This window comes from Solea solea, chromosome 18 (genome assembly GCF_958295425.1).
Source record: "Solea solea chromosome 18, fSolSol10.1, whole genome shotgun sequence".
In the NCBI taxonomy this organism is placed as follows: Eukaryota; Metazoa; Chordata; class Actinopteri; order Pleuronectiformes; family Soleidae; genus Solea; species Solea solea.
Genome location: NC_081151.1, coordinates 5,286,950 through 5,299,266, shown reverse-complemented (window position 1 = coordinate 5,299,266; position 12,317 = coordinate 5,286,950). Strand labels below are relative to the sequence as shown.

General features: G+C 44.1%; 1 long non-coding RNA gene and 1 other non-coding gene across 2 annotated transcripts; one reads left to right on the top strand and one right to left on the bottom strand.

Annotated features, from left to right (window-relative positions):
• The first annotated feature begins 10 nt into the window (after nt 1-10).
• On the top strand, nt 11-11,902 carry LOC131444386 (uncharacterized). Its single transcript, XR_009233719.1, has 4 exons — nt 11-81; nt 1,524-1,697; nt 2,320-2,427; nt 10,296-11,902. It is a non-coding gene; the product is annotated as an uncharacterized LOC131444386 (long non-coding RNA).
• trnav-cac (transfer RNA valine (anticodon CAC)) lies at nt 220-292 on the bottom strand. Its single transcript has one exon. It is a non-coding gene; the product is annotated as a tRNA-Val (tRNA).
• Nucleotides 11,903-12,317: the final 415 nt, after the last annotated feature.

Here is a 12,317-nt window from a genome sequence, read left to right as displayed (position 1 = left end):
GTTGCGCTAACAGGAAGTGTCACTAGTTGGCACGTAACAAAGAAAAGAATGAAGACATTTCTCCACTCAGGGGAAACTGAGGTAAGTAGGCACAATTTTACAAAAATGCTACCCATATTCTAGTAATACAAAGCGGTGAACATGATGAATGTTATACTTACTACATAGGAAAGTGTTGAGATTAGCATTTAGGAAAATTTGGGAAATTAAAATAACATATGTTTCCGCCCGGTTTCGAACCGGGGACCTTTCGCGTGTGAGGCGAACGTGATAACCACTACACTACGGAAACTGATGTATGTGGAGTCAAGGGCATAGAACTGTGTCCAGGCAGCATGACAGCTCAAACAAACCTTTAACCTATAGTCATTTTCATTGGCTACCTTTTTATATTTGAGTATTACTTTGGAAATAAGACGCATTAATGACTGTGATATTGCTTCTTATTTTCACACTATTACTATTATTACCAAGTTGGACATTGGATTAGAAATAAGATGGTGTTACCACACTACTCCCTCCTATTGTTGTTTCTGTACTGTAATGTGAAATTGTATGTTGCATCGTATACAACACATTATTCTGAGGCGATGAGAAATGCAGCGTCACTTCCACTCATTCCGACTCTCACTGTACATGCACAGGAGGGAAAAGTGAGATGTTTGCCATCCAAATGGTCTTCAGAGGTGACCAAAACTGCATGGTACTGGTCAGTAGTGAGCCAAGCATCCGTCCTCTTTCCAACCCCAGCCACTATGAGCCAGTAGAAACCCCCAGGCCACTGGTTTGATCCTGAGCTCTCTAACTCCTCGCTGGGCCAGAGCAAATCCTGCTCCCCAAAGAGGTCATATTTGGCCAAACATCGACTTGTACTGAGCCAGGAAGCCCGTCTCACTCCCCGTGTCAGTGCATACTTTCCTAATTTGTGAATTATTCAGCAAAGATCTTCCATTTTGAAGGGGGGATGACAGAAAATTGAAATGTATGGAGATTAAATTAGCCCCACATTACAATACCTAAGGCTCAGTACTTGAGAATGAAACCCTGTGTCGGTCTGTGGCTTGGGCAACTTCCACAGCAATGTGGAAGTTCTGCAGCATTTAGTCATCCTCTAAGCTAAGTGTCATCTTAGATTTGTCAGATCACAGGGGAAATTCATTCATACTTTCTCTCGTTCGAAGTCTCACTGACCACAGCCGTGCAAACCACAACAATAGTAGCCACATCTGGACAGCACATGTGCCACCTCTTTTGCGTACACACCAGCAAAGGCCAGATTTCAGTCCAGCGACTGTTTACAGTCCAAAGCCACACATCAACGTCACCTCTGTTCTGTTACTCCAATCTGCCAAGAGAAAAGTTGTTTGACGGGAGCATCAAAGACTTTAAAAGAAAAACTGACAAATAAGGATTTTTGCATTTACACATATTTTGCTTGGCTGGTGTGTGTGTGTGTGTGTGTGTGAGCGTCTCAGCTGGCACAATGCGTACTACATTTACAACTGGAGTATTATTATCCACAGCGCGAGCCGGTCATCTAGACGTGTGGATGAAAGGTAGAGCACACCTCGTGGAAACTGCTGATCCAGGGGAAGTGTGTGTTCCTGTCTGCCATGGCGATCTCATGCAGCCAAGTCACCCTAAACGGAGGTCAGCACACTGTGGGGACCACCCCAGCGAGAGAGGAGAGGAACAGGGTGAGGCTGTGTTCAGAGTGACAGAAAGATTGACTGCATCCTATCAGCAGCTGCCGCTAAAGCTTGCCCAGCTCCATGTTTATGGCAGCTTGCTGGCTAATACCTTTTGAGAGAGAGAGAGAGAGAGAGACAGCTTGGTGAAAACATGACTTAATTACAGGTACAGTGTATGTTCTCACAAACAGCAGATTTACCTTTTACCAGATATCCTCTTCAGTCATTAGCAGAGGTGGAAAGAGGAACTGAAATATTCTACTCAAGTAAAAGTACTACTATTCTAAATTTTACTTACGTACAAGTAAAAGAGAATCTAAAAATGTACTCAAGTTTAAGTAAAACATGATTTACACAGACACAAGTTTGACACGTATCCCCACATGCCCCCTTGCGCTGCCACTGTATACCCACAAACACTCCATCTGTCCGGTTCGATGGTACAACTAGAAAGGACACAACATTTTAAATAATATCACATCAAATGTTATGCACTGCAGCTTTAAAGCACCACTGCATGTTCCCCGTCTAACAAAGTTCCCACCAGGTTCTAGGTCCAAGTCAGCCCCAGTAGGATATGATGTAACTCACCCCAGGTTCCTCTCTGCTTTGCTTGCTCACATTGTAGGTCATGGCAGAAGTCCCTTCCTGTTTTGAGGGCTTGTCAGCCACCCAGCGGGATGATGAGGATACCATCCAGGACACTCTGGGGAGGACATTAAAGACCCCGAGATAAGTGAGGACATGAGAGAGGCCACAGACATGGCAACGAGTGTTTGTTTTGTTCTGGGTGTGAGCTATGAGAGGATCTGCCTGTATATTTTCTCTTCATTGGTTGACTGTTTGAAATGAGGCTGTTTAGAGGAACCCCCCCCCCCCATCCCCCCCACATCCCCGGGGGGTCACCAACTGTTACACCAAGAATATCGTGTAAACAAATCTTATACTTTAAACAACGTCTTTGAAAGCGTGTGACTTTTTAAAGTCCCCTTTTTTTTTGTACATCCATTTTTATTGAACATTTTCAACATTAGAAGAGTCCAGCACAGTATACATTCAGATTACATGGGATATGTAACAAATCCAAAATACATCCACATCAGTGATCTAAAAAGTCCACTCGGAGTTCCCAGGTGCTCTAACACTTTGCTAAACTTTCATCTCAAGGTTCATCTCCCACCTATTTCGTCATAACAGCCTTTTGTGATCTTATTGATTCAGGGATACATCCCTAGCGTCCCCTTTTTTATTCATCCTCACTTTCCGCAGCGAGAAAAGAGCGGTTTGTGCGTCCGGAGCAGCGGCTCGAGCGTCACGCGTTGCGGACGAAACAAAGGGTGCCTTTATGCTTCATAAAAACCTCAAAATTAAATGAACAGAATACAACACAGCACTTAAGGGGAAAATCGCTCTGTTGATAGACAGAGGGGAGGGATGTTGACATGCTTCTAATCTGTTTGTTTCCATTGGACGAAGCTGAAGCGCGGGGACCGAGGCCCACTGGTAAAACAGTGAAAGTCTGTGAATATACACACAAACACACAATATTCATAGTACCTTCTGCCATTTCACTGTCATTGAAATAAATCATATGGGCTGTCCCTCTCTTTTGTACTTTCCCCTCCTGTCAATTAGCCGACAAGTTTCACAGACGTTTTCATGTAATCCCCCAACTCGGAGCCATCAATTCTCGGCCACTGTCATCATTTCAAAGCCCCTCCGCGAAGCCCTCCGAGCCGACGGCTCCACAAGGACATGCAAATTTCGTAAGACGTTGTCCGCACGCTGCGGTCGAGATATTTTTCCATCCACTAAATAAATCTGCGATCGCATTACAGTCACAGGAGAATGCAGCAGCGAGATTTCTGTGGCAGAGTAAACATTACATCAGCAAAGAATTCGCCCCAGAAAGAGAGGCTTTGCATGGAAATCAGCGTTCCGGCTAGATGCTGTGTAACATTTCATTTTTCAGCCCATTCACAGACAGGCTGTACTTATTACCACATGAGCATATACATGACAAACGTCCATTTTCTGTCTTTTCGTCCGAGTACAAAATGGCATAATAAAGGCTGTTATGCAACGAGAGGAGTTCCTGGGTGTTTGCGATGAGCCAATTGAGCTATTTTCTGTTTAGATCTGTAATTAACAGCCCCCAGGTTTCCTCCAGATGTGGCTTGGCCACAGACACACACAAAGTGGTTTTTTTTGTGTGTGCGTGTGGGTTTAAAAAAAAAAAAAAAAGAGTGACCCAACACGACACAATCCGTCATCATAAGGAAAGATGCAATGATCTAATAAGTAGATGCGACGACTCGCTGCAAACATGGAATCGTTCATTATGCTAAATGGCGCACAGATGGCGGATCCCTCTGCGAGCAATCACGGCCAGTGATTACCGAACCTCCGATCACATACAATCAACATGTGAGATGAAAGCAAGGAGGTGGCGTGGAAACAGTAGTAGGATTATATCCCACTTCCACCAACACGGCCTCTAATATTAGCCAGGCCTTTTTGCGGGGTACGATCCCCGGCTGCATCTGTCTCTGTGTTTGTTTTCTCGAAATGCCACATAATCTGTTTATTGTTGGAGGGAGGCTGAAAATATTCTGGAGCGGTCTACAAGCGGCAAACACAGACCGGCGTTGTTTGTGAGCGCGAGAACTCTTCCGTTCCACGTCCCATTTGCCCTTTTACAGTCTCCAAGCACCAGACCTGGTGGAGAACAAAAAAATGTGCAGGGTTTTTAAGCCAAGTTTTGTTTCGGAAATGTATGTAAACATCCCAGAGAGAATGCACCCACAGTAAGGTCTGTCATGCAAGCCCTGTGACTGATTCCTCCAGGTTATCTTATTCTGGGGCCGGCGCAGTCAAGTAGAAACAGTTGAGGGAGAATTTTATGACCTTTATGTTTTACATAACGGCTTCTGATAACTGTCATCTTGTATTTTTCTACTCCACTGGCATCTTGTTTTTCTTCATTAAGTCGTTTCCCTCTGACTTAGATCAACTGAATCAGCCTGAACTGTAATCAGATTGTCCGGTTCTGTTCTGCACGGAGAGCCTTTTTGACACTGTAGACATAACAGCCAAACTCATTTCCCTCCATAATAACAGCCTTAAAAAGTACAGCCTTGATGTGCAGTTGCCAACTACCGATCCTAATCCCAGTTGACATAGGGTGAAAGGCGGGGTACACATTGGACAGGTCACCAGTTCATCACAGGGCCACATGGAGACAAACAACCATCCACTCTCACACCTACGCTCAATTTAGACTTTCCAATTTGCCAAATCTGCATGTTTTTGGACTGTGGGAGGAAACCAGAGAACCCAGAGAAGCAGAAAGGACCTTGTTCTTGATTCAACCGGCTCGTGAACCACTACATTTGTCATAAAAATGAAATCAAAGCCTCCGCTGTGGCGACCTGTGTGTCTGCAGAAACGTAAGCTCTAGGGATGTGCAATGCAAACAACGATGCACAACTAGTGATTGAACTAGTGAAACCAAGATTAAGTTTAAAGAAGCCACTTTGATGCTTTGCAATTAATAAAAACCCAATTTTAATCACTATATGCCTTGACCAAGGTGTCGCTCTATTGTCAAGTTTACATAACCGGTTAGTGCTGATATACAGCCCCTGACCTGCTGTTAAGTAGATAATTAGAAGGCAAGTGAATGACACACACCTTTCACTCTCTCGCATGTCCTTGGGCAAGGCACTCTATACCAAGGGGTAATTGCACTGACCTGGTGTGAATGTGTAATTATCACTGAACGTGAAGCTCAGTCAGATCTGGGTTTGTCACCCAGTCGTAAGTTTTCCCATTTTCCTCCCCACAGTCCAATAACATGAAGATTTGGGGATTCGGTAAATTGGACATTCTAAATTGACCGTAGGTGTTAGTGTAAGAGTGGATGGTTGTTTGTCTCTATGTTGAGTAGCTACTTTTTTGGAGTGGAAAACCAATCTGTGCTGTGCCGTGCCGAGGTGAGCCAGGACCATAGTAGAAAAGGACCATATGGCAGCTCGACCCTCTTGTGGAGGATGAAGCGGCAGAAGGTGGATGGATAGATTAAATAATCATCCACTTCTATCTTCCAACTTCACTAAATCCACTTTCGTCTACTCTCTGACTTGATGGTAAACGGCGTACGATAAGTGAACAGTGGCTCCTGCACAAGGGTACATTGCTCATGGTGCCGTGTTAAGTCATGAGGATCAGAGGGATAAGTGGACTCACCTCTCCTGGCACTTGGGGCTGTGTAGCAGCATGTCTGTCTGCAGGCTTATTAAAACTTGGCTCCCTAATTAACATTCGCCCTTGAAGCCTGAGCGCTTAGCGCTGCACAGGAGACAGGAGGGCTCTGGACACACGGGGCCTCTCTTCCTGCGCCCTACAGAGCGCTGGAGTATAAAAGTCAGCTGTGCCGACAGGCTCGGGTCGAGGCGTACGAATACTTTTACATTACAGCTGAACTGGAATGTTAACAAAAGACAGTCCGCAGAATAAATTCTGTGGTCTCTCCTCTGTGTTTTTATATTTGTGGAAAAATAATTTTGCAATTTGATGGGGAGAGCGGTTTTATTGGCTCTGTAACTGTTTTTTGCTTTATAGTTTTGTCGTTGTCATCTTTGCCTCGGGTGATTTAGAACCCAGTGCTGCATCATGGGAGAGAGTGGGAGGAAAGGCCAGTTCCACACGGACTGATTGAAGCTCATGCCATGATTTCACACTCTGCAAGCACTGTGAGTGTGTATGTGTCTCTGTTGGGTTTTTGTTGTGTCCTTAAAAACTGTTGTGGTGTGAACCACAGGGCTTGGTCCCGATGAGGCACAACCTCATTTCTGAGGTCCTGGTGGAGGTTAGAAGTATGGTGTGATTGAACTACGGTTGGGTTAAAGTTGAGGGTATGTTTAAGGGTTTGGGTAGGTCGCCTAAATAAATGCGAGTCAACACACACAGTCTTAACAAGGCGAGCTGCACAAACCCACAGGTTTGTGTGTGTGTGAAAACTCTGGAAGAAGCCAAGTGTGGTGAGGACTTGGAGGCAGTGTTGCACAATAACATGTCCAACCCAACATCTCCCACAGGGACGTGATTTATGAGCTGGACAGTGACAGGAGACATCAAGGAACAAAGACATGGACACAATGTTGTCCGTCTGTCAATGTATCTGTCTGTCTATGTAGCTGTCTATCTGTCTATCAATGTATCTGTCTGTCTATCAATGTATTTGTCTGTCTATCAGTGTATTTGTCTGTCTATCAGTGTATTTGTCTGTCTGTCTATCTATGTATCTGTCTGTCTATCTATGTATCTGTCTGTTTGTCTATCTATCAATGTATCTGTGTGCCTGTCTATGTGTATGTCCGTCTGTCTGTCTGTGTGTCTATCTAACAATGTATCTGTCTGTTTGTCTATCTATGTATTTGTCTGTCTGTCTAGTTATGTGTCTGTCTATCTATGTCTCTGTCTGTCTATCTGTCCATCTATGTATCTATCTATCTGTCTGTCTGTCTATCTATCTATGCATGTGTCCGTCCATCTGCTGGTCTCTGGTTCTGGAAAGTCAGACACACACACTCACACTCACACATACACACTCACACGAAGCAGTTCAAAGAGATTCCTCTAAAGTGCCATAATGAATGGGGCATTTTTTTCCCCCCTCAAACATCTGTCAGAGGCCTTGGTGTCTGTCAGCCTGGGGGGGCTCATGCAGACAGGTCAGTGCAGTCAAGAGAGGCTTCATCACTAGTATATACCCCTCCTCGCTCGCTCCTGTCCCATGGATCCCAGGGCCGTAACAAGGTTTCATTGATGGCAGTCGCACAGGCTTGGACTCAAGTGTAGTCTTGTAGTGGTGTTACCCCACTGACCCGCACACTGGATAGATTTCCACCCGACAGCGGTGACTGATCATTAGCGAGAGCCTGCGGCCGACAACACTTTGAAGTGATCATGGCTAATTGTTGTGTCATTCCCTTTTCCTTGAGGACTATAAACAGGACATACTGTAGGTAAAGGCAGGCCGGCGGTTTGTTCTGACTAAATGGAGCAGGGAGACAAGGTTTAATGGACTGAATGATATATATATCATGCTTAATACGAAGCTATTTAGGGTCAAATTGACCTTGCGGGGGTTAAATTGCATCATAGTGTTCTCGTGATCCATCCCGAATGCCGCTGAAGCTTCTTGAGCTGAGAACTATTGTGAAACACGGGGCCCGTCCTGCAGCCCGCGAGTGTGAGCATTTAATTCATGTATGTATTTTCTCCATATGAGAATGACAACACGGCTTGAAAACACTGCTCGTGGTTGGTTTGATCCAAACGACAAACCATGCTTAAGTGTGTGGGTGGAAGGCGCGTGTCATCAGTGAGTCAACCACTAAATGGGGCTTATGCATCATCCATTCCCAGCAGTTTAGATAAACAGACCTGAACCTGTGTTACTCAACAGGCTGCAGCCTAACACCAAAACAACACTGACAATGTGGTAAATTTCTCCTGAAATTGTGTGCGGTCAGACTGTGGAGTGGGTGGCTTTGTGGTAAAAGAAGCTGTTTTTCAGTGTCAGACGTGTTCTTATGCCACAGCTGTTGTTTGTTCCAGTAAACCTAAAATAATCGTGTTGATGAACACGCATCACTTGCCACCAACAGTGTTGTGGAAAAACACCCAAGATTTAAAGACATGTGCACAGAATATTCATCATATATATTTTTTTTTTTTACTTTTAGCATTATTTATCATTCATCATTATGTTTTTAAATAGATCTTTGAATATGTGCTGAAAAAACAATGACCCTCTGGAGGACATGAGTAGGATATAACACATCCTGTGAACTGTACTTTTATAGGTCCTGCCTCTAAAATAAACTTGTGTTCAATGTACTGTTCCGTAGTACGGAAGAGTACTAGGGCCACATGTAAAAAAAAATCTGAGATTTAAATCATACTTCTGAGATTAAAGTCATAATGCTGAGAAAAAAAAGTGAGAATTAGGAGAAAAAAAGTCACAATTCTGAGATTAAAGAAAAAGTCAGATGAGAGTTTAATCAGAATTCTGAGAAAAAAGTCACAATTCTGAGATTAAAGAAAAAGTCAGATGAGATTAAAGTCATAATTCTGAGAAAAACAGTCATAATTCTGAGATTAAAGAAAATCAGAGAAAATTCTGAATTCTTAGAAAAAAGTCATAATTCTGATATTATAGAAAAAGTCAGATGAGATTAAAGTAATAATTCTGAGAGAAAAAATCAGATGAGATTACAGAAAAAGTCAGATGAGATTAAAGTCATAATTCTGAGAAAAAAAGTCATAATTCTGAGATTAAAGAAAAAGTCAGATGAGATTAAAGTCAGAATTCTGAAACAACAGATTTTGGTGGCCAACTATTGGTCACCTGCAGTTTTCCTAACATTTTCCTCCAGTTACTAAACTATCTCATAAAATCAGTTTTGGTTGTTGAAAGTGTGTCAAATACTTTTAGTCGATACTTGTACTCACTTCCCTCTTCCTGTGGGTGGAGACTGTGGGGTAATCATAGCAGATCTCCATTATCCTCCTGGTTAATGTGGAAAACACTTGACCTTGATTTTCCATGGTCATGTTGTGGATACAGTTAAACAACACGAACAGGGACAGAAAGTGTGAGGCACACGGCCGTTGATCACAGCCAGTGCAGCAGGCCTAGTGTCCAGGTCACAGACACGGGGACTTAAGGAAGAGGAGCCCATGGGGCCCCGAGCCAGCAGCTGGAGAGGCATACTGAACTGAGGGGCCAGGAAAACTGAAAGGGAGTGAAGAGGAGAAAAGTGGGGAAAAGAAGGACAAAAAGCTACGGGTGAACAGCCAGGATGATGTATCACGCACATTAACTCCTCCCTCTGCTTTTTCTTAAGTGAATTTCACCAAAAGCCAAAGAAAACATGATGACTCTATACCGAGCGTGTACAAGAATGCGTCTCACAGAAGGCACAATCCCCCCGTTCCTCTCTTATTTAGACTACACTGCCGGTATTGATTTAGACTGTGACTGATTTCATGTGAATCTGAACGTTTTGGCTACATCTGGCTAATGACTGGAAGGCCTCACATCTCCTGGAAAACATACGACTTCCGTAAAGTCACGGCGAGCGCTCGTTTGACCTAATTGGCTGCCAGCGAGATCCACCCTTTGAATCCGATCCACTGGCATTCATCACGCAGTAGCATGACATCACTCCGTGTATTGTTCATCGGAGACACTTTTAAATCAAACTTCAAGAGACGGAGGGACTACACCACAAAAGCCAAAGGCTCGAGATGGGAACTTATAGGGCTGAGCAGTAGATTTCTCTAACTGATCAGAGCTCCAAACATTAGAGAGTACAGTGTTTCAAAGGGCCGCTGACGCCGCCGTCGATAAAACAACTTTATGTGCTAAACTGGAACTGAAGATTATACAGTATTATTCCCCCTGGAAACTTTCACTTCTGATTAAATGTAAATGACAGTCGTGATAAAATAATCTGGGCATGATGTCATGCAGCTTCCAGGATCATATTTCAAATAGTAGAAAATAGTTTTAATAGCTTTTTTTTTTTCCAGAGGCTTGTGTGCCAGTGTGTGGATGCTTTGCCACCTGCGAGAAATACACAAATCCTTCACCGGGAGACCCTGCTGTGTAACCCCTGAACACCAAGAGCTTGACGAGGAGGAAGCATCTGAGATTGAGCTTCAAGCATCAAGTCAGGCAGAAAACTATCCGGTAAACCTCGCCAGGTCACGGAACCACGCTGGGAATATCACTGGAAGACGTATAGCGAGATGAATCTGTTCCCTTTTTTTTGTTTTTTTATTGTTTGTTTCACCACCGTGACCTCTCTGACACGAGGCTCGACTTCAGTTGATGCGTTCAGCACATGGTCGGTAACCTTACTCTCAGTTCATCAAATCTTTAAAAACCTCTGTTAGTGCAACTCGGTCGTGCATTGTAGATGATGGATGCTCCTCGAATCACGCGCATTTTTATTCCAAGCCAACACTTTTAGCAACATTATTATCATGAAAGGCAAAGTGGAAGTGCTTGTCTTAAATAACGCCCATGTGACCTACTTCTATTACTCCAGGCTGACAGCGCTTCATTCATACAGGCTGAGAAAGTCCCTGTAGTCTTGGGCCTAAGCACATTACATATCCCGCTCTGTCTTCAACGGTTTCCTCCCGTTGCTTGAACGCTGTGTCTCATGCACACCGCTCAGTCCATCGCGAGGTACGATAATAGAGGTCTTCTGGAGAACCCTTTCCAATGAAAAGCTGTCACGTTTGAGAAACCCTACATTAATAAAGCACATAATTGCAGATTTTATGAAGCCTTTCTCTGCCAAACGAACCTCATTTTCCTCTCTCTCCCCAGGTCCTCACTTGCTGCCCAGTCTGAACAATGTCGGTATTATGTTAGCCGGTGGGCAAAGAGTAAGCGGAGCCGAGGACTTTGATGCAAACGGCAAAAAGGTAGCTAATGAAGAGATTGACGTCGACTCGCCATTGAAACTTATCACACAGAGACCGATTCACACGGATCACTTAAAATTCTGCAAGCAGAGCTCGCAATACACTGCCGATACTTGTTTAAAATGAGAGCCCTACATTCTGCATTCAGCGATACTGTTTTGCTTTCTAATGGGCGCACTTGAACTCTGACCCTTTCACTTTTGTGTGCGCACGGGGGGCGGGGGGGGACGAGGCAGGCACTCGTGGGTGAATGGATGCAAATGTGCGCCCCTCCATGCTTGACAGGTAAACATGTAGTGCTGGTTCTGGTGATAGAACTCATTAGAAGGCATGGAGTGTGTGTGTGGGTGTGTGTGCTCAGTAACTACAAAACATGTGCCTCATAGTAACACGCTAAACCCCAGTGAGGAAGTGGTGCTATTGAAAGCGCTGAATAGTTTGGAGACTTATCAAATCCACCTTGAGCTTTCTTCCTGAAACACACACACACACATTCGCAGGCTGTAATGCGTCAGGGTAATTACAGGACTTGGATGTTGTTGCTATTACCGTGCTCGTGTAATGCAATTATAACTCCGCTTTACGTTTGAATGACGATAGGAGTGGCCGGGGGTTGTCGTTTTCAAAGGAACCTTTGTGTCGAAGCGTCGGTCACAGCCGGAAAACGTCCTCCTGTATTGATGGAGATCCACTCTCATCATCATCATCATCATCATCATCATCATCATCATCATCGCAGATACCTGCTCAACACAGATCTTCGGTGACTCCCAACACCATGGTGTTTCTGCAGTTATTTTATTTGAGCAAACAAAGTGGAGCAAACAAAGTGTCCGGTGTGGTCTTCTTCTTCTTCTGCTGCTGTAGCCCATCTGCTTCTTCACACTTTGATTATGACGAGTTACCGTCGCCTTTCTATCATCTCAAATCAGATTAGCCATTTCACTCTTTAAATACTGATACTCGCTAACCCTAGAGCTGGTTGTGCCGTTTCTAAAATACTCAGACCAGAGTCTGATGTTTGGTTTGAACATCAGCATGTTGCCTTGACTGTGTTCAAGTTGCTCGCCCATGTGATTGGCTCATTAAATATTTGCAGTATAACAGTTGAACAGT